At 40.8% G+C, this 24,317-nt stretch overlaps 1 non-coding gene across 1 annotated transcript; it reads left to right on the top strand.

Moving 5' to 3' along the window:
• The first annotated feature begins 10,170 nt into the window (after positions 1 to 10,170).
• Positions 10,171 to 10,294, top strand: LOC121823324 (small nucleolar RNA SNORA31). Its single transcript, XR_006064734.2, has one exon. It is a non-coding gene; the product is annotated as a small nucleolar RNA SNORA31 (small nucleolar RNA).
• The last annotated feature ends 14,023 nt before the right edge of the window (positions 10,295 to 24,317 follow it).

The following is a 24,317-nucleotide window of genomic DNA, read 5'->3' as shown; positions in this document are numbered from 1 at the left end:
GTCATATTTAGTGGGCAATTACTATTGTGGGTTTAGGCATGTTAGCTCATTTAATATTTACAAAATTTCTTTCGTTGCCATTTTATAAAAGAGAGGATTAAAACTAAGGAAAATGCAATGAATAGTGTGAGGTATGATCTTGACTGTCAACTTGACACACCTGGGAATGTAGTTTGCCTTTGCATTCACCTTTGGTTGAGGAGGTGGAATGTTTGTCTGATACGTGTATTCAATATTTGAATTTCTTCTTTTGAGAATTCGCTAATCAATAATTTTGTCATTCATTCATTGGATGATTGTTCTCTTGATATTTAGTTTTTTTTTTGGTTCCTATATACCCTCCACACCAGTCCTCACTCTGGTATCTAGTTAGCACAGATTGTCTCATCCTGTAAGCTGGTTTTTTCACTCTGTTCTTCAGAAGCTTTTAATTTTATTCAATCATATTTATGAATTCTTGCTATAGTTTTCTAAAGGATTGGAGTTATTTTCAGAAATTCTTGCATATACCTATATCTGGAAGTAGTCCCTTCATGTTTTCATCTAACAGTTTCAAAGTTTCAGGTCTTATATCAAAGTCTTTGGTCTCTTTTAACCCGATTTTGGTACAGGATGAGCAAGACTTCCTGTTTTATTCTTCCATATTGGGCGTCCAGTTGTCACAGCACTATTTGAGGAAGAAGCTGTGTTTTCTCTAAGATATTTCATTGTTATTATCCTTGTTGTTGTTGTTGTTGGTGGTGGTGGTGGTGTGTGTGTGTGTGTGTGTGTGTGTGTGTGTGTGTGTGTTGTGCATGGTGTATGTCTATGTTGCATGTATGTGAGTTTGTGAATACCCATTATTCTGTGCATGTATGCATGCAGAAGCCAGAGCAGGATGTAGAGTATCTTCCTCTGCCATTGCCTTTTTCACCATAATGCCTTGAGACAGGTCTTTTACTGAACCAGCAGTTATCTGTTTTCAGCTAGGCTGGCTGGACAAAAAGCTCTCAGGATCCACATCACCTCCGCACTGATGTTATAGATAACCACAGCTGCGCTAGGCTTTTTAAATGGGTGCTGGGGATTTGAACTCAGGTCTTTGTACTGCAAGCACTCTTACCCACTGGGCCATCTCCCTACCACCTCACTAGCATATGTTTGGCACCTTTGTTGAAAGTCAGATGGTATTATCTATGTGGGTTTATTTCTGGATCCTCTATTTTAGTTCATTCATCTGTATGTTTTGTGTGTGTGGGTGCCAGTACCATATTGTTATTATTGCTGGGAATCTATAGTATAATTTTAAATCAGCCGCTGTGATGGCTTCAGTATTGCCTTTTCTGCTCCTGATTGCTTTGACTATTGTGTGTGTGTGTGTGTGTTTCCATATGAATTTTAGGATGTTTCTTCTTTCCTGTGAAGAATATCTTTGGGATTTTGGTGGATATTTCACTGAACCTCTATACTGCTTTAAGTAACATATCCGTTTTCACAATATTAACTCTGAGCCACACGTGTGTGGTGGTTGTTGTACCATCTTGGTGGATTGTTGTCTTGAGTAATAATATGTAGTGATCTTCTTTATTCTGAGCAATGTTGGCTTGCAGATTTCTTTATCAGCTGTAAATGCTTTTTTTTTCTTGTTTTGTGCTTCTGTTTGCTTGGGAAATTGATCTCCATGTTTTCACTTTCATTCAGAGTGTGTCTTTTCCAGTGAGGTGGAATCGTGTATACAACCAACAGTTGACCTTAAAAAAAAATCCAATCAGCTAATTTTTTCTGTTAGTTGGTGAAATAAACATTTATAATTAGGGTTTCTTTTTAAAAGAGGATTTTCTAATTCCTGTAGCTTTGTTATTTGTTTTCTTGGTTGTTTCAAATGCTGTGTGTTCCTTTCTTTACCCTTTTTATATAAGAGGTTCCCTGGTTTGCTGAATTTTACATGACTGTTTCTTTTCTAGCTTTCCCTTTCTCATTGATTCATCTGATGAAATCCATTCTTTCCTGAGCTCTCATGAGTGAGAAATTTTCCTTTGTGTGTAACATCCCTTTACACACCCTCTGCAATCCCAGCTTAGTAGTCATGTACTTCTTTAGTTTGTGCTCATGTTGAAGTATCTTTATCTCTCCTATTATTTTAGAAAATCACTGTGCTGTACATAGAAATCTTGATCGGAAGTTATTTACTACCAGGGCTTGAAGTGTATCATTTCTTGCTTTCTGGCTTTTGGAATTTCTGATGAGAAGTCTCACAGTGTTCTGATGATTGTGCCTTTAGGTTGGTATTGTTCTCCAGCGTGTATGAATACTGATTGTTTGTTCTGTAGCCAGACTTTCACTCTACTATGTTATGGTGGAGTTCTTCCCTAGACTCACTTATCTGTTTTCAAATGCCTCTTGTCCTTAGATTTCCTTTGTTAAAACTATAATTTGGAAAAACTTCTGCTTTTATTTTATTGAATGGCATTTCAATTTCTATGCCTTTAGTTTCTATTTCCATTTTTCTTGTCCCATGGATTTTTAGGTTTGGTCTCTTGATTACATTCCAGCAATTCCTGAACATTGTAGTCATGCTTTTTTATTTTTATTTTTATTTATTGATGTCTAAATGCAATAGTCCATCAACTTTGGATTCCTCCCCTGATATAATTTATTCTGTTTGATCTAGCCTATGGTTATATGATGCTTTTTTTTTTTGCTGTGAGTTTTATTTGAGTTTTCCCTTTCTAACACTTATAGGGATGGACTTCTTTCCAAATTCCAATTTCCTTCCTGAATCTCTACCCACACTGCTCTTTGTTTCCTCTGTTTCAACTTTTCTTATCTAGTTCTGGGGTTGATTTGTTCTCTTCATTCCCTCCTTGTTTCTCTTTCTCTCTCTCTCTCTCTCTCTCTCTCTCTCTCTCTCTCTCTCTCTCTCTCTCTCTCTCTCTCTCTCTCTCCCTCCCTCCTCTCTCTCTCTCTCTCTCTCTCTCTCTCTCTCTCTCTCTCTCTCTCTCTCTCCCTCTCTCTCCCCTCCCCCCAGTGGATTTCCTCATGTTTTCACTTTTTCTGTATTTCTATGGTGTGGTTTGCCTACCTGTTGATATGGATACCTCTTTTGGTTTTTCTTGGTAAAGGGGAAGAAAGTACTTTTAGTGACAGGTATGGTTTTCAGGGTTCAGTCACCAGTACCACTCAGGGAGAAGAAAACAAAGTGCCATGGCAACAAGGATACCAAACCAAACATGGTGTAGAAAAATACTCAAGGCTGATAAAAGCCAACTGCTTCCCTGCCAATCACACTATGTACAATGTGCATTGAGGCTTGTGGTTAGCACATAGCAGTTAGGTATCTGATATCTGAGACAGATGTCTTCATCTTAAGCATATTTTTACTGCATTAAAGAAGCCATACTGACCACATTGAGCTTTGAGGGCAGTGAATGGGGCAGGTTCTTTCATGCTCCAGAGACATACCAGTTTGTACACTCTGGGGTGGCTAATATTTTTGATAAGGGTGTTTCCTGGGTGTGGTAAGGAATGGAAAAAGCAATCAGGGTAGGGATCTGAACTGAGAGGCCAGTCCCTACTTTCAACTCTCTCAGCATTAAATATTGCTGAAGAGATGAGGCTGTGGACACAAGCAATTACCTGGAGCTTTGGAGTTCTTAGTCCCATTGGCTGTGAGCCTCAGGGAAATCAGATGGCTGTGAAGGTTGGACCACCTTCTGGCCCCAAACCTAAAGCTATCAGATTCTGCTACAGTTAACCTTGAGTGACAGGTTCAGCTCCTATCCACCAAGATTGTTGCTCCAGATCACTGTCCCCTTCCCTGTCCAAGTTGAGCCTCTTGTGACCTGAATTTCTTAGTGTGTCAGTGTCTAGCTGCCCACACCACCACCCTGTCTTATAACTGTTCTGTGGGTATCACCCACCAAGAGGCAATGGTAGATTGTCCCCAGACTCCCTGACTTGTGATTACTCCTGGTGTTCAGGGCCCTGTACTTACTTAAACACTAGACTTCGCTCACTTACTTAAACACTAGACTTCTTCCAACGATGACACCTGAACATACTTCTCTGAGACATGGCAAGGAACAGAGTGGACCTTTTTTCTAATGCTGACCATTCTCTAAAGAGAAATCAGTGTATTGTAAACACTTCTAATGGGATGCAAGGCTGTGAAAAGTAAGGGTTTGTCCTGTATGTCAGACTGTCAATCCTTTTACCAGGCTTTTCTGGATTATCTTATCAAGGAAACTTTTGTTTGCCCTCCCTGCTACCACCAGTGAGCCAGGGTGGAGTGACCCTGCCGACTTCTTCTCATTGCACCCATCCCATATATCTCTGCAATTCTAGGCTGTCTGATCACCTTGTTTAGGAGTTACAGGACTTTTCCAGTGATTCTCTTTGGAACACAGTAGATTTTCAGTTACTCCGACTCCTTTCATCCAATGTGTCACAGAGATTCAACTTCCAATCTCATACCTTGACCAGGAATTCTTAGGCAAATTCTGGAGAAAAGTGTTGAGAGAAAAATGTAGTGTAGAGAGACTATGAGACAGAGTCAGAAAAAGGAAGAAAGGGCACATGTAAATCTAATCAATTCCCCTCAACGGCTTTGATAAATCCAGCCAATGTCAAGAAATATTGCTATGAAAATACTTGAAAGAGATACAAGGGGTGTGAATCTGTTGCCTGCTCTGAAAGAAGGGATTTCTTCTTTCATCACACAGGCAACAGGGGACAGAGGTGAGACTCAAAAGTCTGTAGGATTTCTGAGTCACATACTAGAGCACATGAAGGTGAATAGGCTTTGAGCTATGAGAGGCTGTTGAAGGATCTGTGCTCCACCTAACCAGCTGTCCCAGGGCAACACTACTGGCTCCTTCCACCCTGTGATGCACAAAGACTGACTAGGCAAAATACCTAAGGGACCTGTTGTTTAGTAGATAAGCTCCAGAATGACAGAGGCAATGACATTGTTTAATTTGGGAACATAATGGGAAAGAAATATTAACTAGAGCAGTTTTGACTCTAAACATCTGACAATTAGGCAGACTCCAAAATAGATTCCAATATGAACAGATTGCTCATAGAAAAAGGAATACAAATAGCTCACAAACACAGGAAAAGGCAGCCACCCTTGCTAAAAATCAGAGAAATTTAAATGAAAGTTCTGCTGTGATGCCACTTTCCGTGTAGTAGGTAAGTGGAGACCCTCAGATGTAGTTGTTCATAATAGTGTGAGTGGTTATTACCTCTGTGGACAATTATTTGATAATATTTATCTGAATTTAAGGTGTTTTTCAATATTTCAGTGCTTATGATTCCAAATCAATTATTCTACTTGTAGGAATATCTTACAGGTAACTAGTACTTGTAAAGAATAATACATAAAGATTTTCATGAAGAGATTATACGTGATGGCCAAAAGTTCCAGTGCCTTGTAAGTGATTAAACAAAAGATGATTTAAAAAGCATGTACAGCCATGGGGGGGGGGGTGCGGGGAAAGAACCCTGTCTAAATTACAGTCCAACATGTAAAGTGCCATGCAAGGTGGAAGTAGTATCTATAATATCCTACTAGATGTATGTACATGTGGTGATCTGAGAAATGTCTCCCATAGGCCCCGCTATTTAAACTGTTGGTCCCAGTTGGGAGTCTTCTTTGGAACGGTTGTAGGACCTTTAGGAGATGGAGGCTGATGGAGGAAGAGTTCCCCTGGGTGAGGGATTTCAGAATTGAGATCCTTGCCCCACAGCTATTTGTTCTCAGCTTCATGTTTCTCGTTGAAGATGGGATCCATTAGTTGTGGGCTCTGGCTGCCATGCCCCCTCCACATTGTGGACTCCCCCCTCTGAAACCATAAGACAAAATAAAGTTCTCTTCACTAAGTTGCTTTTGGTCTGGTGTCTATCACAGCCACAGAAAGTTACTAACATAGTATCCAAACACACACATTTATGCACTGTGTATATGAGCATATATACAAATGTACATGTCTGTATTTCATGACACAACTATCTCTACACGAATATGTGAGAAAGTTAAGACAAATTATCTTCTGAAAGGGAATCTGCTTACCGATGAGAATGGTCCAAAAAAGACTTTTGCACTATGTATCTTTGTTGTGTTTTGAATTTTGATGCCAAGTATCTATTGACTTGATAATGAGTTTTACTTTTTAATAAAATATGCATAGCACTATGGCCTTCTTACTTTGATTGAAGGCTATACTTGTCACTTGAGGAAAAATGAAAAAGGAAAACTAAAGATAATTTGTAAGCTAGTTTAATGATTCCCCTCAAATTTGAGACTACAAATTTGGAGAGATGTCACCCAGGGTGATTAGATGGTCTTCTGTTTTAAATCAACTTTAAGAAATCTTGCAATTAACAACAAATAAGGTAGGCTTTTGTCCTGCATTCAAAATAAGACCAGCATTTTGAAGGGTAGAAACAGCAGAATGATTGAGTGATAAATTGAGGCTAGAGATGTGACAGTATCTCAGAAGCTACATTTGGGGTCTGGCTTTAGCAGCCAAAGAAAACATGTCAAAGGCACAGATGGATGAGAGAGTCCATCAGCACCTCAGGGGTTCTAAACAACCACTTCAGTGGGGTCTGGCTGAGTCCACACTGAACAGTAAACAGTATCTGATGAAGCAGTTCCCAAGATGAGCTATGGCCTTGGTTGAGAATGGCTAAATGAAGAACAGATAAGTGTCTTCTGAGGCAATGAGACAAAGGGATGTGTTGATATGTTAGTAGATAGTTGGTTGACACAGGTGGAAACATCCAGAACTATTAGCAAAAGATAGAGAGCAGAGACTGGTGTAAACTAAGACCCCAAATTTTCTTTGATGGAGAGAGACTGATCCTAGGGATAGCCTGTGGTCAGCGGAAGCTATACAATGAAATGGCACGAACTCCATCATCTCTCTAAGATCTGACTGCAATCATCTCTAACCTCACTGCTCCTGGGCCTTATGTCCTACTGTTCCTTTTTCCTTCCTTGCTTCTTCTTTTGTCTTTCTTTCCTGCCCCCTTCCCTCCCTCCCTCCTTCCCTCCCTCCCTCCTTCCTTTCTTCCCTCCCTCCATCCTTTCTTTCTTCTTTCCTTCCTCTTACTTTTGAGATTATAATATAATTTAATCATTTCTTCCTTTCCCTTCCTCCCTGAAACCTCTCCATATACTCCTTGTTCTCTTTAAATCCATCCTTTCAGTCTGTTTAATGTTACTTGTGTGTACATTTTCAGGGCTGATCCTTTGGTATTGTATAACCAACTCATGTGCTCTTTCCCGGAGAAGACTATTTCTCCCACTCTGAACAGTCCTTAGTTGCCTATAGTTCTTTGTGTATGGATGAGGCCTGGTGACTTTCCCTGCAGCATGTCTCTTGTTCGGTCCTTGTTCAGCTCATGTTTAGGCAGTCATGTCATAGGTGAGACTTTATGGGAGTAACTCTGAGATTACCAGGAGACACAGCCTCACAACCAACTCCCTGATCCTCTGGCTCTTTACAATTTCTCCTACTCCTCTTCCCAAATGATCCCTGAGCCTTAGCTGTGAAAATTGTTTTGTAGATGTATCCATTGGGACTGAGCTCCACAACTCTGCATTTTGTTTGGGTGTGTTTTCCCATACTGGTCTCTTTCTGGAGTAAAGAAAAATTTCTTTGCTCATGGGTGAGGAATCCACTTATCTGTGGGTATAAGAACACATATTTAGAAAGTAGCTCAGGATTGTGTTGGTTTAGTAAAGTGGTGGTTGTAGGTTCTTCTCCAGGATCCGTGACTTCACTAGCGCTAGGCAGCTGCCTAGGTTTCCAGTACCAGACATGATTTTTCTCTTGATGAACAGGCTTTAAGCGCAATTATGGACCTGTTGGTGGTTGCCAACGAATGTGTGCCACTACTGCACCCTTGGGGTTATCTTGCCACACTGGTCATTGTGGTTCATAAGCATCACAGCTGGGTAGGACAGTTGCTTTCTTCTCTCCTTTAGAAGCTTTGCATGGTGTCTTCTGGTACCATGAAAGCCAGTCCTCACTCAGGGAGGAGGTCATCTTGCAAGTTGTTATTCCCTTCCTCTTTTAAACTGCTGTGTCCTCAATGCCTGGAAGGATGACTGCAAATGTTATACAATTAATAAATAGTTATGGGATGAGTGGAATTAGCTTTTACACGGGGATAAATAAGTAGAAATCTCAAGTCAGACCTCTTTCCTATGATGTGTGAATTGGAGCATAAAGCACTCTGAGTGATGCACATGTCTCTTTCTCATGTTTCTGGAGATATGAAGATAGGGAGTGCTAGCCCTGCACCAGAGAAGCAGAGGGAAAGCCAGTGAGAACCAGCCTCTGCTCTCAAGGATTTCGTCTTTTTGAGGTACAAGACCCAAGAGAACTTCAAGTGGAAACAAAATGGAGACAAACTGCTTCATGAATCCAGAAAATCATCTTCTTAGCTGCTAAGGAAAAGTCCAAGAGTAAGCCTGTAGGCTGAGCATGACCCCTTGGGCTCCAAGAGTGGCTTGGGGACCGTGGGCTGAATGAGAACAGTGGCGAGCTTGCTTCAGGACCAACTGAGGATGTGTGCTGGAAGTACATGGCCTGGGTCAGATCATCAAGCTCTTGATCTCATGAGGGAAGTCCTAGAATACTGCTTTACAGATGAGGAAACAAAGACTCAGAGAAGTCACCGAGCTAAGTGCAAAGCTGGATCTTGAAACCGGGCGGTGTGAGCCCTCAGTCCCTCATCTGAGTAGTTGAACTCTACTGGTTTCTTACTGCTGTAAGAAGAGGTCATGTGAGGAGTCTAGAACAAAATTGGAGGGGAGGGAGATATTAAACATGAGTTTCAAAGTGTCTGTAGAGGGAAGCTGTAAAGGCTTGGAGTACTCTGTTCTCAGTGCAGGACTTTTCTCTCAAGGCATTGGAGAAAAACAACACAATCTGTCTCGAGTTTCAAAATAAGAACCAAGCACTGTGAAGATGAGAGGGAGTGAATGATGACCGCTTGCATTTGGATGGAAAGAATGAAAAGGAGCCTCGGACTGATGTGAGGAAATTCAAGCAGAAGTAGCTCAGGTCATGACAGACAAAGATCTGAGACATCTTTTCAGTGAGATACAGTAAGTGGTAGATAAACACTGAGAGTTATTGCAACCAATTACATTTTTATATTCACTAATGTCAAATAATCTTTATCGTCAGCAACAAAGATGAGAAATATAAATTTAAATAGTTTCCCGAGCACATGTGAAAATTAAATGTTCTCCCTTCTAGCAAGAGATTTCACCATCTATTGGTGAACTGCATTTATCAATCTCATTAAAATTACTGCAGTAAAAGATGGCATATATTTCCCTGAAACTGCTTAATGGGTTTTAAAGGTTTTTATGGAGAACTTTACCTGAGTCTAGTAAAATTTCTATTAAAATTTCCTCTGTTATTTGTCCCCTGGGACCTATATTTTTATAAAGTTATTTTTAATTGCCTCTTGGCCTATTGGAATATTTACTCACTGGCATCAGCTTATTTTTTTTCTGCACTCTTCTAATCTCCACTATATACAATAGTAGCATCAGGAGCATTCCCCAGGTGCCATGATGGACACAGTCCTGGAAGGCAAGAGAAGGCTCTTCATTGCCTTCATTCCCCACTAAGAACTGGAAAACATCACGAGACTCTCGGAGACTGTTTCTCTATCCATATCTCTATAAATGAAGAGCATACATTAAGCACTTGCTAACTTTATTTCATTATGTATCCTACAATATACATGGAGAGTCTACCATTTGAACCCTTGGAAAGTTACTGAGCTGAATTAGCCACATCCATGTCACAAGGAATTTTATGTTGAAGTATTATAAGTGCAACAATTCTTATTTTAAAAATTAATACCATAACTCAAGAAGCAATATTGTCTTAAAATGACCTTCACCTTAAAACAATTTAATTACATTTGGGATTGTCAATATTTGTTCTATCTATCATCCACCTGTCTGTCTGTCTGTCTACTGATCAAGAGAGAGAAAGATGGTCTTGCTGTGTTTCCAAAGCTGGCCTGGAACTCACAGTGTAACTGATGCTGGCCTCAAATTTGCTGCGTACAACTGTTCCTGGCTCTAGAAAGCAATCCCTTAAACTTTCCAGAAAACAAATAAACAAACAAAAAACCCCAAAAAACGACAGACTCCTGTATCCACTGATGGACTTTGAACAGTTAGTAGCTGCTCTTCTGGTTTGCTCTAGGATGTAAAAGAAAATGCTCCCTGAGCTTTCTGCATGCCTTTGTAGTCAAGATTGACGTCTATATAGTTTTAAAAAATGACAAACTCAGAAAAGCAAGGGAACAAAAACTAGACCATACCAAGAGTGCCATTCTGTCTTCAGTATGATGTGGTGATATTGTGTTCCCCAATATATTGTGCACCCTAATAAAACTAGGGTCAGAGAACAGAACAGCCACTAGATACAGAGGCCAGAAAATGATGGCACACACGCCTTTAATCCTCGCATTCTAGAGGCAGAGATCCATCTGAATCTCTATGAGCTCTAAGCCACACTGGAAACAGTCAGGCATAGTGGCACATGCCTTTAATCCAAGGAAGTGATGGCAGGAAGCAGAAAGGTATATAAAGCATGAGGACCAGGAACTAGAGCCTTGTTAAGCTTTTAGGCTTCTAGCAGCAGTTCAGCTGAGATCCATTCAGATGAGGACACAGAGGCTTCCAGTTTGAGGAAATAAGATCAGCTGAGGAATTGGCAAGGTGAGGTTGGATGTGACTTGTTCTGCTTCTCTGATCTTCCAGTGTTCACACCAATAACTGGCACCAAGTTTTTTTTTTTTTTTAATTAATAAGACCTTTTAAGATTCATGCTATAGTATGGTCATACTATGTTAGTAAAAAGAGATCAGAACCCAAGAAAACAATGGAGAACTACCAGCAGATTGAGGGTTTCTTTCAGACTTGCCTTTTACGAGAGAGAGAGAGAGAGAGAGAGAGAGAGAGAGAGAGAGAGAGAGAGAGAGAGAGAGAGAGAGAGAAGACAAAAATAAGAATTATTTGTCACCAGGTGTAATATGGAGCAAACTGGGGAGTGGGCAGTCAGATATGTTTGGGACTCCTTGGCCTCTGTTAACCACTGTCAGCAGACACAGGAAAGGGACAAGTCTCTGCAGAGCACACAGGATCTTCTTGATGAAACCCTGCAGGAGAGCAGCCTTGGGGCAATGTTGACAGGCTGCCTTACATACATTTTTAAAAATCTTTATTGGAAAGGCGCTGTTTCTAGCAAAATCATGTCTGGAGTCCTGCTGCCAAACACAGAGGCAACTATGGAAAAAAAGTGCAACCTGCTTCTTACTAACAGGGAAGTACTCATTGTCCCTGACTGTGCCCCAAGTACCAGGCTGTCAGCAAAAGTGAGACAGACATCTCTGCAGCTAGGCTTCAGGATTGTGCAGAGCATCCCAATCCTTCCCCAGGATAGTGCAACCACCTGCTCTACTGTGTATTCTTTAGCCTACACACAAATAGCCAAGATTTCCTTCAAGGCCCCTTCTAAATATGAATGACACCAGTTCTCCTGATTCACTGCTGCTGAGACATGCCTCTTTCCAGATGCTAGTCCATGGCCTGGCCGATATTAGGTGCCCAATAAATATTTGTTTAAATGGCTCTGAGATGATTTAATGGCTAATTAATTTATGGGCCTATGACTAACCCAATGACTGGTACATGGCCAGTGTCAATACATTTTTTACGAGTGAGCAAACTGCGGCAAAGTCAGGCTCAAGCACCAGAGTCAAGACAAGGTTAGACAGCAGGTAAAGGTACTGTGGTCCCTCCCATCTCAGCCCCTGCAGGGCTTAGCAGCGTTCACGGCTCACTCTGGAGAGCCTTCCCATGCTGTGTTCCCCGAGAATAGCATTTCTCAATGACCAGCAGCATCAACTACTAGAAATGTAAATCTCAGCCCCACTTCAGTCTATTTGTGGGGGACCAGCCCCCACCTTTTCCAGGGTTCCTATGAGGAGGAGAGAGGAATAAGGAACTTGTAGATAGAATGATAGGCCTACTCAACGAGAGGAAAGATAGAAACACAGGATAGCTTCGGGAGGACCTGGATCAAAATCCACCAGCCCAGAACTTTATTCAAAAGAGATTTTATAACAATGCCCAGGGGCAAGGCAAAAGACCTCCCCCTTGCTAGATACAGCCAAGTGTAGACCCTTTCAAACACCTAGTACCCATGCTGGTGGTCCAATTATCCCCCTATGCAGCCCTGCTGGGTAGAACAAGCTCAGAACTCAGTAGGAAACCTCTGTGGGCTCCCACATCTATTGAATTAGAAACTTTGAGTGGGACCAACAATCTGTGCTGTGACAAGGCTTCCTTCTGTGTATCTAGGGAATCTGCATTCTTTCACAGGGTAGACTCCTTTTTCAGGAGCTTTGCTTTCTTTCTGTCATCCATCAGTTGGTGAGTTTCAACAGAAGATTTTGGTTGATTAGGTTATTTTATTATCCCAATGATATTCTAATGTTTAACAGGAGATTAAAGAAAAGCAACATTAGTGATCAATACCCAGGTCCAGTCGCAAAAATAAATAAACAATAAATAAGTTGCTTCTAGGATTGTGTTCCTCTTCAGACCTATTTTTGTGGCCTGATACAAAGAGGGGGTCAGATGAGAAATGGGTTGTTTATTGGCTATTCAATGTTTAGTATCTAGATCTTAAAGAAAGATGAAGCCCTGGGTCAAAATTCACCCCTCATATATGTGGGGTTGTTTTTTTATCATTAGAACATTGTAAGTAGGAACATATTATATAGAAATTTGAATTGTGAATGTTTCTTCGAACATCGAAGCCTCCTGCTTTATGGGCATGTACTCTGCTGTGATAAGAGTCAGATGAATCCAAGAAGCTGCTCTCTTTCTAAATTACCACTGTCACTGTCATTCTTCAGGGCTTTCTCTCTGACCCACTGGAGTGTGTAAGAGCAAGCTCCTGCCCGTTGTAGGCATTTGTGTTAGTGATGCACAGTTTGCATGAATTCAACTCCATCACTTCAGGAACTAATGGTGTCTAGTAATGACCCAGACAAAGAAATATGGCACCAGTACTGATGAACCAGCCTGCCTCCATCTTAGGCTTGAAAGCTGTCTTATAATAAAGACAAACTAGACTCATTCCTGCTTGTATGAAACCTCTGTTTCTCAAAATTGCCATGTTCCCCACCTGTAACCTGAACTACAAATGGTTCTGTACTGACTGTTCCAGAAAAAGCAACCCTGTCTTTGTTTCAAAAGTTGTTTATAACCATTTTGCAACCCTACCTTTGTTTCAAAAGGTTATGTGACCACCTATGACTACCTTGTTATGACTACCTGTTGTCATGACAACCTTGTTATGTTCTTGCAACTATGTGTTTCAGGAGGTCATTATGCCCAACTTGTTATGCTTATGTTCTGCTCTTGTAAGCAAACCTATTTTGCCCACCAAATGCCCCATTTGGAAACCCCTACCCTTGACCTATAAAACCCTTGTCTTCCTTTATGTCAAGTGCTGACCTCTTGAACCCCACTTTTGGAGAGAGAGCCCTAGCCCATGTACAAGAATAAAAAAGCTTGCTTTAATTCATTGCCTGCTTTAGTTAATTAGGCCATGATGATTTGTGTTGGTGGTCATTCTCCTCTCATCTTTGGGATTAACATACTCTACATTGTCCATTTCTCCCTTAAGTGACTGAAAACTGTGAACGTTCTAAAGTGGACACGGTGTTAAACACCTGTAATCCCCAGAACTTGAAAGGGTGGGGCAGGAGGATAAGATTTTAGGTCATTGTGAGCTTCATAGTAATTCCTTGTCTCCAAAACAAAACAAAACACCAAAAAAAAAAAAAAAAAAAAAAAAAACGCACAGCAAAAAAAAAAAAGGTAATGAAGATGACTTCACTATGGGTGTGGGTTCATATGGAGATGGAGATTTGTAATCCTTGGAGTTTTGATCAGTTTTCCCTGTCTGTTCAGCCAGGTCTGAAGGATTGATTCCACTCCATGGAAAGTCCTTGACATACTGACTTCCTTTCTAGAAGATTCTGTTTAATACTCTAATGCACTTTGTCAAGTTACAATATCTTTCTCCAAAAACTTAAATAAGTATTTTATTGGAAACATTTTTCATGTTTAAAATTGAATCACAACGTTCACTTCATTTCCTATTCATTTGATTATGAGAGTGGCCATTTTTAACCAAGCATATAATAAGACAAAACGAATTACAGCTGGTCCATTTAATAGTATTTCCCCCATGCACATATCAGAAATATTATGCTGCTCATACTATTATTGTAGTATATATAATACGTGGATAGCTAACCTTATAAATCCATGTTGCCTATCCCTATCACAAACAACTTACCTCATTAAATATTTCTGCAAGTCTCTAAGCAAATGAATCAAACAAATCAGTCTAGCATCTGCCTTCTTCCCACTGATTTTCTCAGGCACCTGTGAATTGCTCTATGTTTATTTCATTAGGGATCAGAAGGGATTTAAATTTGTAAATCCCAATTGATACTCTAAAATCAAGTTTGAAGAGTCGGTCTTGTTATTATAGAATGGGAAGGTTGAAGGATATCATATCTCTATCCCAATGCTGACTGACTTATTTATTTATTTATCTATTTATTTATTTGTGGAGGCCCACAGAGGCTTTTTAGTAAAGCCTTACTCAAGGTCAGGGAATCTGAGCTTGCTTTACCCAGCAGGACTGCATAATAGGATGATTTGGCCAAGAGTGTGGTTACCAGATGTTTTGAAGGGTCTTTTGGCTATCTCCTTGGTAGTGTATAAAAAGCTCATTAGAGTAAATCTTGAGGCTACTGGGTATTGACCCAGGGCTCTCCAGAACCTATCCTGTGTCTCTGTCCATCTACACCTATATCCCTATCTAATACTTCCTCACTCCTCTCTCCTTCCCCCAAGAACCCTTTGACAGGTGGGAGCAGGTCTCCCACATTTAATTATTTATTTATTTATTTATTTACTTACTTATTTATTTATTTATTCATTTGTGTGTGTGTGTGTGTGTGTGTGTGTGTGTGTGTGTGTGTGTATGTGTGTTGGGGCCACAGCATGTATATGGAGGATGAGGGATGTGCAGTCATTCTTCTTCCTCCTTTGCGTGGGTCCTAGACCTTAAACCTAGGTTGCCAGGCTTTCGAGCACGTTTATGCATTGAGACATCTCACCAGCCCTCAATGCTGACTTTTATAGTTTCATGCTAAGGTTGCTATCATTTCTTACTATTCTGTCCCTTTAAATGAGGAGAGTGTGGCTGTGCAGGAAGGGAAGAGAGATCAAAAACTGTCCACACCCCTCCTCACTGTCCACCTCAGCTGGAGCTCAGTATTTCATTGACCTTATTAACAACTGTTCTGGGGAACTCTCACCTGTGAAAGCAACAGCTACAGACAGCTTTATTTACTCACTTTAGAAACTTCTAGAGATCTTGACTATACTCACATCATACTGTCCAGCTTTTCAACAGAGAATACCAAATGACTCAGTGCTTTGAGACTCTTGGAAAGCTCACCATATGATTCTGACATGGTCTTTTGAAGGGTTTGAGTATTTAATTCAATGGTAGAGTGCTTGCCTGGCGAATGTAAATTCCTGAATTCGATCCTCAACTCTAAAAAGAAAATGGAGGTCTATTTTTAACTCCTAGACCAGACCCCAAAAGCTCATAAACACACTATCTTTGCCCCTTCCTTCTTGACATTGTAAGCAATATGCTGCTCACTTTTGTCTTATCATCACGATTTCAGTGCTAGCGAAGAAGCCTGTCAGCCTTCAATATTCTAAAACTCCCAACCCACCAGTAACTTAGTTGATATGTTTATCAACAAGCTGTTTTCCAGCCTCTTCCTCACAAAAGTTTCTTACCTTATTTCAATTTGTTGGCTGTACCCTGCTGAGACTGGAAATTGTCTATTGCTGGATTCCAACACATAAACTCCCTACACCCACTTACCTCTGTGGACAGTGATGGCTTCATCTCCATTTCAGACAGTGCTTTTATTTCCTTAGCTATAACTTTTGCAGGAAAGAAGTTGCTTACTCATACAGTAACCTTAACTGTGGCACCATCATGCATATACATTGGCCATACATTACTGTGTTTTCATTTCCAAGATGTAAGTCGCAAAAAAGAGACCCTTACAACGAATACTATATTGTGATGTACTAAGCCAGACCCCTAAGTTGAACCCAAAGCCAGTCCCCTCCAGACCAATCCAATCCACAGCAATTCTTTAAAAAAAAATTCAAATGATGTAAATAATGATGTAAATACCTTGAAAACCCTCACTTGTGAATTCAACGTGGTGTTTGTGCAAGTAGTGGAAACATTACAGAGATACTGGGTCTAGTCCCAAGTCACATGAGAAACAGGACACGTGGTAGTTCAGTCTACTAGTGTCCAGGAAACAGAGTTTCAAGCCAATAGCTTACACTGCAACTCTGTGAAGTTCTGGGAAGGTAGCACACGTACTTCAGAGATAATTTAGCCAAGCTTGGGAACTTAGGAGGCTTACTCTTGAGAGCAAGCATTAAACTGAGTCCTGAACTCATTAGGAGATCTTGAATACTAAGGTATTAACAGAAGGTATGAAATCTCTAAAAAAAAAAAATGAATAAAAGAGGTAGATGTTGTCTTTTTCCAGTTTGGTTAGGTTTAGTATGTAATATGGTAAAAAAAAAAAAAAATCACAGATGTCCTAAAGGGGAAGGAAGTTCAGTGTGATATGAGTAGACAGGCCAGCCTCTGTGCAGAAGTTCTGTAACTGAAGGAACCCTCGTACACTGATGGTTTTCTTCCTCTTTGTCTTGGCTTACCTCCTGAAATGGATACTGACTGGGACCTGAGGTCATTCTTAAACTTCAGGTCCAAGTTTGCCTTTGCATCTTAAGAATTGTGAAATCAGGTTTGGGAACTAAAACACTACTTAGCAATGCTTCCTCTTTTCATTCACCCTTGAATTATTTGCTTTAGTTTTATTGAAATATTTTTTTCCTCTCATATACTATTCTTTTCTCTTATAATGGAGAGAAAATATCAGCAAATGACAGGGCTCTAGAACTTCCTGGAGAGGTTAGACAGATTGTATTATATCTGTTTAAAGAGCACAAAGGAGGAATCCATGAATAAAAATTAGTATGTGTGTTTTTCTTGTGTCACATACGATAAATCAGCTGCCTGGCCAGTGACAGTGATGGGAACAGTAAATCATCTCCTCGTCTCTATGTAACAATAAAGGAGTTAATAAGATAATAAAGGAAGTACTTGAGAATGAAAAGGAGAAAACTACTTTGTGTTTCTAGGGGATACAGTAAGGGATGGGTGATTTCATCACGTGATGCCAGCTTACCTCGGAAACCATACAATGCTTCAAATAAAGCCTGACTTGGGGACAGAAGGGCTCACAAATTTACAGAAAGCCAAAGGACTTCAATGATTTATTTCCTCAGGTAGTCTTTCTTATAATATCCATCAATATCCAGCAAGCAAAAGGGAAGCAGGAGTGGGGTTGATGAGGGCAGAGGAGAGGAAGCTGGGAGGAGAGACCCATACTTCCTTTATTGTAGAGGTACACAGATCCAAGGTTCTATTGAATAGAGTACATTGACTAAAATTCAGGTTTCAGTACAGATTATTTTTATTTAATGAAAGTAAGAAATCACAGACCACCCTAAAGGAACTGGAAGCCTTTGAGTGAATGACTTCACCAAAAAAACCCACAAAAGTCAGAGATGATTTGATTTCTTGAGGACTGTTTAGAAGGCATGATAAGGGGTTTGTGCTATACTAGCTTATTTTTTTTTAAATAACATTTGTATATTAGAATTTTTGTGTTGTTAAAGTGTTTCTCAGTTCCTGATTTTCCTTTCCCTGACATCTTGGCACTGTTCACCTTCTCTAAAAACTTTCCATCAGACAGGCAAGCAAATGATCCTAATCCCAGATTTAGATGATTTAAGACTTTCCTGTAAAAGGATTTCTTAATGACCGCAGAGGCTCATGAAACCTAGAACCTCAACATCTCAAGCTGAACTGGGCTTATTATCCTCCATGGAGTAATTTCCTCTCTTGTGCCCCAAGAATCCCCCCCACCCCACTACACTTCCCAACCAGTCTCCCACCACAACCCCAGTGCACATGCCCTACAGTGGAAGGACGCCCTGGAGTCATGTGTCCCCCTGCTGAAGTACCCTCTCTGCTCTTCTGGAATTCTGATTTAGCTGTAAGACGCTCTCCAACTCAGACACATCACTTCCACTTTGACACCTTCTATTTTTAAAGTTTGAATTCGTGTTTCACAGGGACTCTAATGAAGCAATTAATCTGAAGTAAATGCTAAATAGAACTCAAAGAAATTAAAAGAGACAATTTGAAAATGCCAAGATAATTCCTTAATCTGGCACTCACTCCAGAAAAGCTTCAAATGAGAGCATGTATTTTTATCAAGTCACTCAGGCGCTCACCAGGAGAGCCTCCCAGCTTCTTCAGTATCCCACCTACCTTCTGGAAATGTTGGTTCAATAGCCCTCCAATGTTCTCGGCTTTTCTGTAGTTCTGTAGAAGCCCAGAAGTAGAAAACCGGACATTCATCCAAGACCCATAAATGATGACAAAGGGTCCCCATCAGTTCGCCAAGAACTAACCGGTTAAATGACTCACGCCTTTAATCCTAGCACTCGGGAGACAGAGGCAGGCGGATCTCTGTGAGTTTGAGGCCAGCCTGGTCTACAAAACGAGTTCCAGGAAAGGCACAAAGCTACACAGAGAAACCCTGTCTTGAAAAACCAAAAAAAAAAAAAAAAAAACATTTCTAAGTTCATCTCCTCTGTTTTCCTTTTTCCTTTAGATTACTATCCCCTTAAAGTTTTACTATAACCAATGAATTAAATCGAATCATTTGCTTCTAACGGTCAAAAAGGTTTTCTGTCTCATAATATGAATGTGTAGAGCGTTAATCTAATTCAATAGACCTGAGGCACAACCTGCTAAGTAAATTTAAATTTTAATTAAATACAATTTAAAATTCAAGGGGGCCAGAAAAATGGTTCCGCAGGTAAAGGCCCTTGCTGCCATGCCTGAGAATCTGAGTTCCATTTCTAAGACTCACATGGTGGGTGGAGAGAGCCCACTCCCTCACATTGTGTGCCTTGGCATGCGTACAGCACACACACACACACACACACACACACACACACTAAACAAATAAATTAATTAAATTAAATTAAAAATTTTTTATTTTTGAAAATTTAGTACATGTACATAAGGAGATATGATCATACCTGCCACCATTTCAACTCTCTAAATTTCCCATGTTCCTCTAACTTTCTCCCTACTAACTTCATGGGCTTTCATTTTAATAACCCACTAATTCAGTTACTGTTGTCCATGTGTGCATGGGTGTGGACTGTTCTCTGTGGCATGGGAACTCTCTCAGAGATGAATGGTTCTCCTTCCCCCAGCATTGTCCCTTGGTGATAGCTCTTTAGTACAGGGGTGAGGCTACCCCATCTAAGCTGAAAGTTTGGCTGGCTTGATCCTGTATAGATCTCCTGCAGGTACCCACAACAGCTGTGAGCTAGATAACCGTGTCATCCATTTCCAGATGACAGAATTTTGCCGTACTCCTCCAGATCATCTGGCTCTTACAGTCTTTCCACTTCTTCTTGTGCGGTGGTCCCTGAGCCTTGGTGGTAGTGGAGATAATACAGGCATCCCATGTAGGGCTGAATGCTCAGCCTCTTCTTTTCAGTCCTTTGACTGGCTATGCATCTCAGACTTGACTGCTGTCCACTGTAAACAAAAGCTTCTTTGACCAAGGTTGAGAGCAGACCAAGTCTATAGGTATAAGCACACATATTTAAAAGGCAATAACCCCTTGTAGGTAAAACTACCCCTTCCAGGGATCACCTAAGACCATGGGAAAACAAGCATTATTTTTTAACATTATGATTCATAACAGTAGCAATATTATAGTTATGAAATAGCAACAAGATTAATTTTGTGGTTGGGGGGGTCACATGAGGAACTGTATTAAAGATGTGTGTGTATTTCCCAATATCAGTGAAAATAAGACCCTTCTAGAACCGAGGGAGTGGTACACATATAGAAAACTGTAAATGCTAGGCTTCTGTTGTGGTCACAGGAAAATCTGGGTTGACCCAGGTACTTAGTGATGATGTCAGTTGGCTGAAAACCTGCTGCTCTGTTGCTCTTTTCTCAGCAATTTAGCATTTTGCCTGTGGGCACTGAATGGAATAAAAATAGATGGCACTCAGTGTTGCTTTGCTTTTGTTAAAAGGTAACATATTAACATTTTAAAGAGTTTATTTACACAATGGTACATGAATCGGAGGGTGACTGGACTCAACCTATTTGCTGGCATCAAGGAGTTCTGAGGGCAACAGGCTTATAATGTGTTCACATAAGCAAGGGAAAAAAAAACCCTATATTTGATGGAATGAAGTGGAACTTCTAGGTAGAGTTGAGCTTGGTGGTTTATGATTGGTTCAACTTGTTCCATTTTATTCTGGTCACTGAGTTGGAGTCTAGCTAGTTTGTGTAGGAACTCAAGACACTATAGCCAGCCCAGCTGTGATGGCTAATCTTGTCATCTTGCTGAGACTTAGAATTCACCTAGAAGTCACAAGTTAATGTGTGTCTGAGGGCATTTCCAGAAAGACTTAACTGAGGTAGGAAGACACATTCTGAGTATAGGAGCTACTATTTTAGGGGCTTGGGGGTCCCACACTGAATAAATATGAGCAAGTGAGCTGAGCATCAGATTTGGTCCCTCTTTACTTCCTGTCTGCCGATGCAATGGACCAGTTGCTCTGGTTCCTGCCAGCGTGCCTTCCCCGCTATGGTAGACTCTACCCTGAAATCATGAGACAATAGAAACCCTCCCTTTCTTAAGCTTCTTTGTCGGGTATTTTTGTCACAGCCAAAAGACAAGCAATTAGTACACCCGCCTGGGGGGTTTCCAAGTATTCTTAAAGATTCCTGTTAGTTTGTTGGCCATAATTCTGCAACAAATGAATCAATCCTGAAGACATTAATATTTTTGTCTCCCTATCAGCTTTTTAGAAATATAGATAAAGAGCACATGGTTTCCAAGTTTTATGTAATTACAAATTTAAATCTTTTCATCAATTTGCACTACTTTTACCAAAGCTTTCCATATTCAAGAACTGTATATTTTTATATACTAGTTGAAACAAAAGAGAAGTAACCAATATCAGGAAGAAGGGAGAATGCAGTCTAACTCTAGTGGGATTCTTTTAAAGGTAAAATACCTGGACTATTTGTAGCCTGCTTGGTGGATTCTCACCATCTTGCTTTCTTCCCATTTGCTGGACTATTTCTACTTATTTCTTTGTATCTTTGATGCAGTCCTTCACCATCCTTCTCATTTAGGAATTAATCACTGGCTAAGCTAAACCTATTGTTTTGTGTTTCTGTTTTCTGGGAAACTTTCATAACAGTTTCCACATGTCTGACCCAGTCTTCCCTCTCTCTTTGTGACCTCACATTTCATCTGGCTTCTGTGGAAAGACAGGTGACCTCGGCAAACTTGAATCTTCTCCCTCTTGCTTAATTCTCCAGCATGAAGTAACAAGGATGTGAAAGCAGATATAAGGAGGCAATGTTGGAAAGAGCCCAGCCCCAGCCTGTGTCCTCATCTCTCCTAGGACAGGATGCTTTGCTCTGCTTCAATGCAGCAACCCAGCAATGCTTGGGGGAAAAAAAACTCAGATTGGATTGCTTCCAGGGTCCCACAGCTGCAGAGCAAAGCTGATCCTGAGCATATGACACTCCATATGTCCTAAGCAGGTCTCTCAAGCCTCCAGAAACTGATTTGCCATGGAGCCTACATGTCTGTTGATTTTTTCAGCCTATCTGTGAAAAATAAAAATTATCTGCCTGACTTGCCATCTCACCAGACACGTAATACAGGAGTCAAGTCTATGTAAAGCTTCCTGCCAGATGTAGGAGCCTGCTAGATCTAGAGAATCTTATAAGAAATTGAGGAGATGCTTAGAGTCTTCCCCCCTTGGACCTATCATTGATGCACATAGTTTTCTTGGAGTACTAAGGGTAGAACACAGCATTTGCTGAACAGAAAGAGGAAAGTATGTAATGTCCTCCATTAAGATTGGCAACTGGTGTGTGGTGTTTTCCTTTTGGGGATTGATATTGCCCACTATACTCTGCCTCACAGCTCCATGTCACTGATAATGAGAGTATAAGCCTTCTGTTCCCACCCCACATACAACATGCTGCTCTATGGACCTAACCTGTATCTCTGATCTCATTGATGAGCATGCAGGGAAATGTCATCATTCCCATCCTGACTGTAGACCTCACTGAATTATCCATCACCCCTTGTATCTCCACTGGCATACTTTGTACACGTGACTATAACCTGAAGAACTACATGCAGAGAAGAGACCAGGCATAAACGGATTAGCCAATTTCATTGAGCTCATATATCAATGGAGACAATGATACAGAGAAGCTGAGGGCCCGTGTGCTGTCCTGGGAATGCCAAGAAGGAAATGATTAGGGAGATTTTGAGGATCTCAGGTAATTCAATTTTAAATTCACTATCTACCTCCTGGGACCAGTCTAAGGCTTTCCTAAGATTTTGGCTATGCTTTTATTTATTTTTCTTCTGCCACTTACAGATACTTAATTTATACTGAAGTGACTGCCTGCCTCTTGTCTTTGTTTCCTTTGTGACAGTAGGACAATTCTTGTACATAGATTATTAGTGAGGAGCTACTAAATCAATTAATAAGCACAAAGGAAGGACACATTAGACAGGGGCAGAACCATCAATACACAAATATGTTAAGCAGGTAATGCTACACAGAGGGAGAGTCTCCTGCGATCAGGTAGTCATAACGGGAGAGAACAGGCATGCAGCTTAGCTGTCTCTGGGTGTAAAAACCAAGAAGTCACCGATCAGGGACTTGGTATGTGAGTCTCGATCTCAGCTTACACTGAAACACCAGTGGGAAAATAATGCCCCCTCCTGTGTGTGTGGTTGTCTGTGTCTTTTTTTTTTAAGACTCCAAGTCCTAAATAACAACAAAGCAAGTTTGATTCCAGGCCATCGATAGACGGAATACTCCATAGAGGAAGGGAACCAAACTACCTAAATGCTTGAAGTGTTAGGCTTCGGATAGTGTTAAGGTGGATAAATGCACTTTGCTAAGAGATATGAAGGATTATCAGCTTCAAAGAAGGAAGATTCTCTAAAGCCAATCCTTTGCTTTAAACATCCAGCCTCTAGAACCAGAGGGTCTGCACATTTCTGTTGTTTTAAGCCTCTTAGTAGCAGCGCTGACGGCAGCCCCCTGGAAACTAGTACAGCCCAGCCTGTGTTATACCAGATTTCTATGTGAGGAAGTGCTTTAGCCGAGAATGCATTTCAAAGGGGACTGGATTCTGCACCATTCTCTTGGGTTACTAGGTCAGTCAGTCTTGATGGGGAGGTGCTCGGCTTGAAGCATATTTTATTTCAACGGACAGTGTAGCCATCCGGATGCCAGTACCAGCTGAGTTATGGTGGTCCCCACGGTGAAAATAGAGGGAAAAGATAGAATAGTGAACAGGACTGATCTTTGGGCAAATTTGAGCTTAAAAAAAAAATCACCCTGAGATTGTAGCAGCTATGCTAGCGAAAGCAGAGACTCCAAACAGTAAAAAGAGCTGCCCATACCACAGCTAGGATGAGAGTTCATCGTTTAACTTGATCAAAAAACAGTATGTTTTTATTTTGCATCCCAAGCTAGAAAATTGGGACATATTGATTTCAGTAAGAAAGAGACTTCATATTTAACTACTGTCCACTAGGGTCTTAATGCAATCCAGCTGGGCGTCACGGTGCGCACACCTTTAATCTCAGCACTCAGAAGGCAGAGACAGGCAGATCTCTGAGTTTGAGGCCAGCCTGGTCTACAGAGTGAGTTCCAGGATAGCCAGAGCTACACAGAGAAGCCCTGTCTCAAAAAAAGAAAGAAAAAGAGAGAGAAAGGAAGGAAGGGAAGAAGGGAGGAAGAAAGAAAGGGAAGGAGGAAGGGAGGGAGGGAGAGAGAAAGAGAAGGAGGGAGGGAGGGAGGAAGGGAGGGAGGGAGGGAGGAAGGAAGGAAGCAAAGTGTAATCTAGGGATATGAGAAGAGAAGATATATTGCTTTCCTTAGAAATTAGAACTAAACAATCACACACCTGTACTATTGTACCCTAGTT

Source organism: Peromyscus maniculatus, chromosome 16, assembly GCF_049852395.1.
Source record: "Peromyscus maniculatus bairdii isolate BWxNUB_F1_BW_parent chromosome 16, HU_Pman_BW_mat_3.1, whole genome shotgun sequence".
NCBI classification, from domain to species: domain Eukaryota; kingdom Metazoa; phylum Chordata; class Mammalia; order Rodentia; family Cricetidae; genus Peromyscus; species Peromyscus maniculatus.
This window is presented reverse-complemented; position numbering and strand designations above follow the sequence as displayed.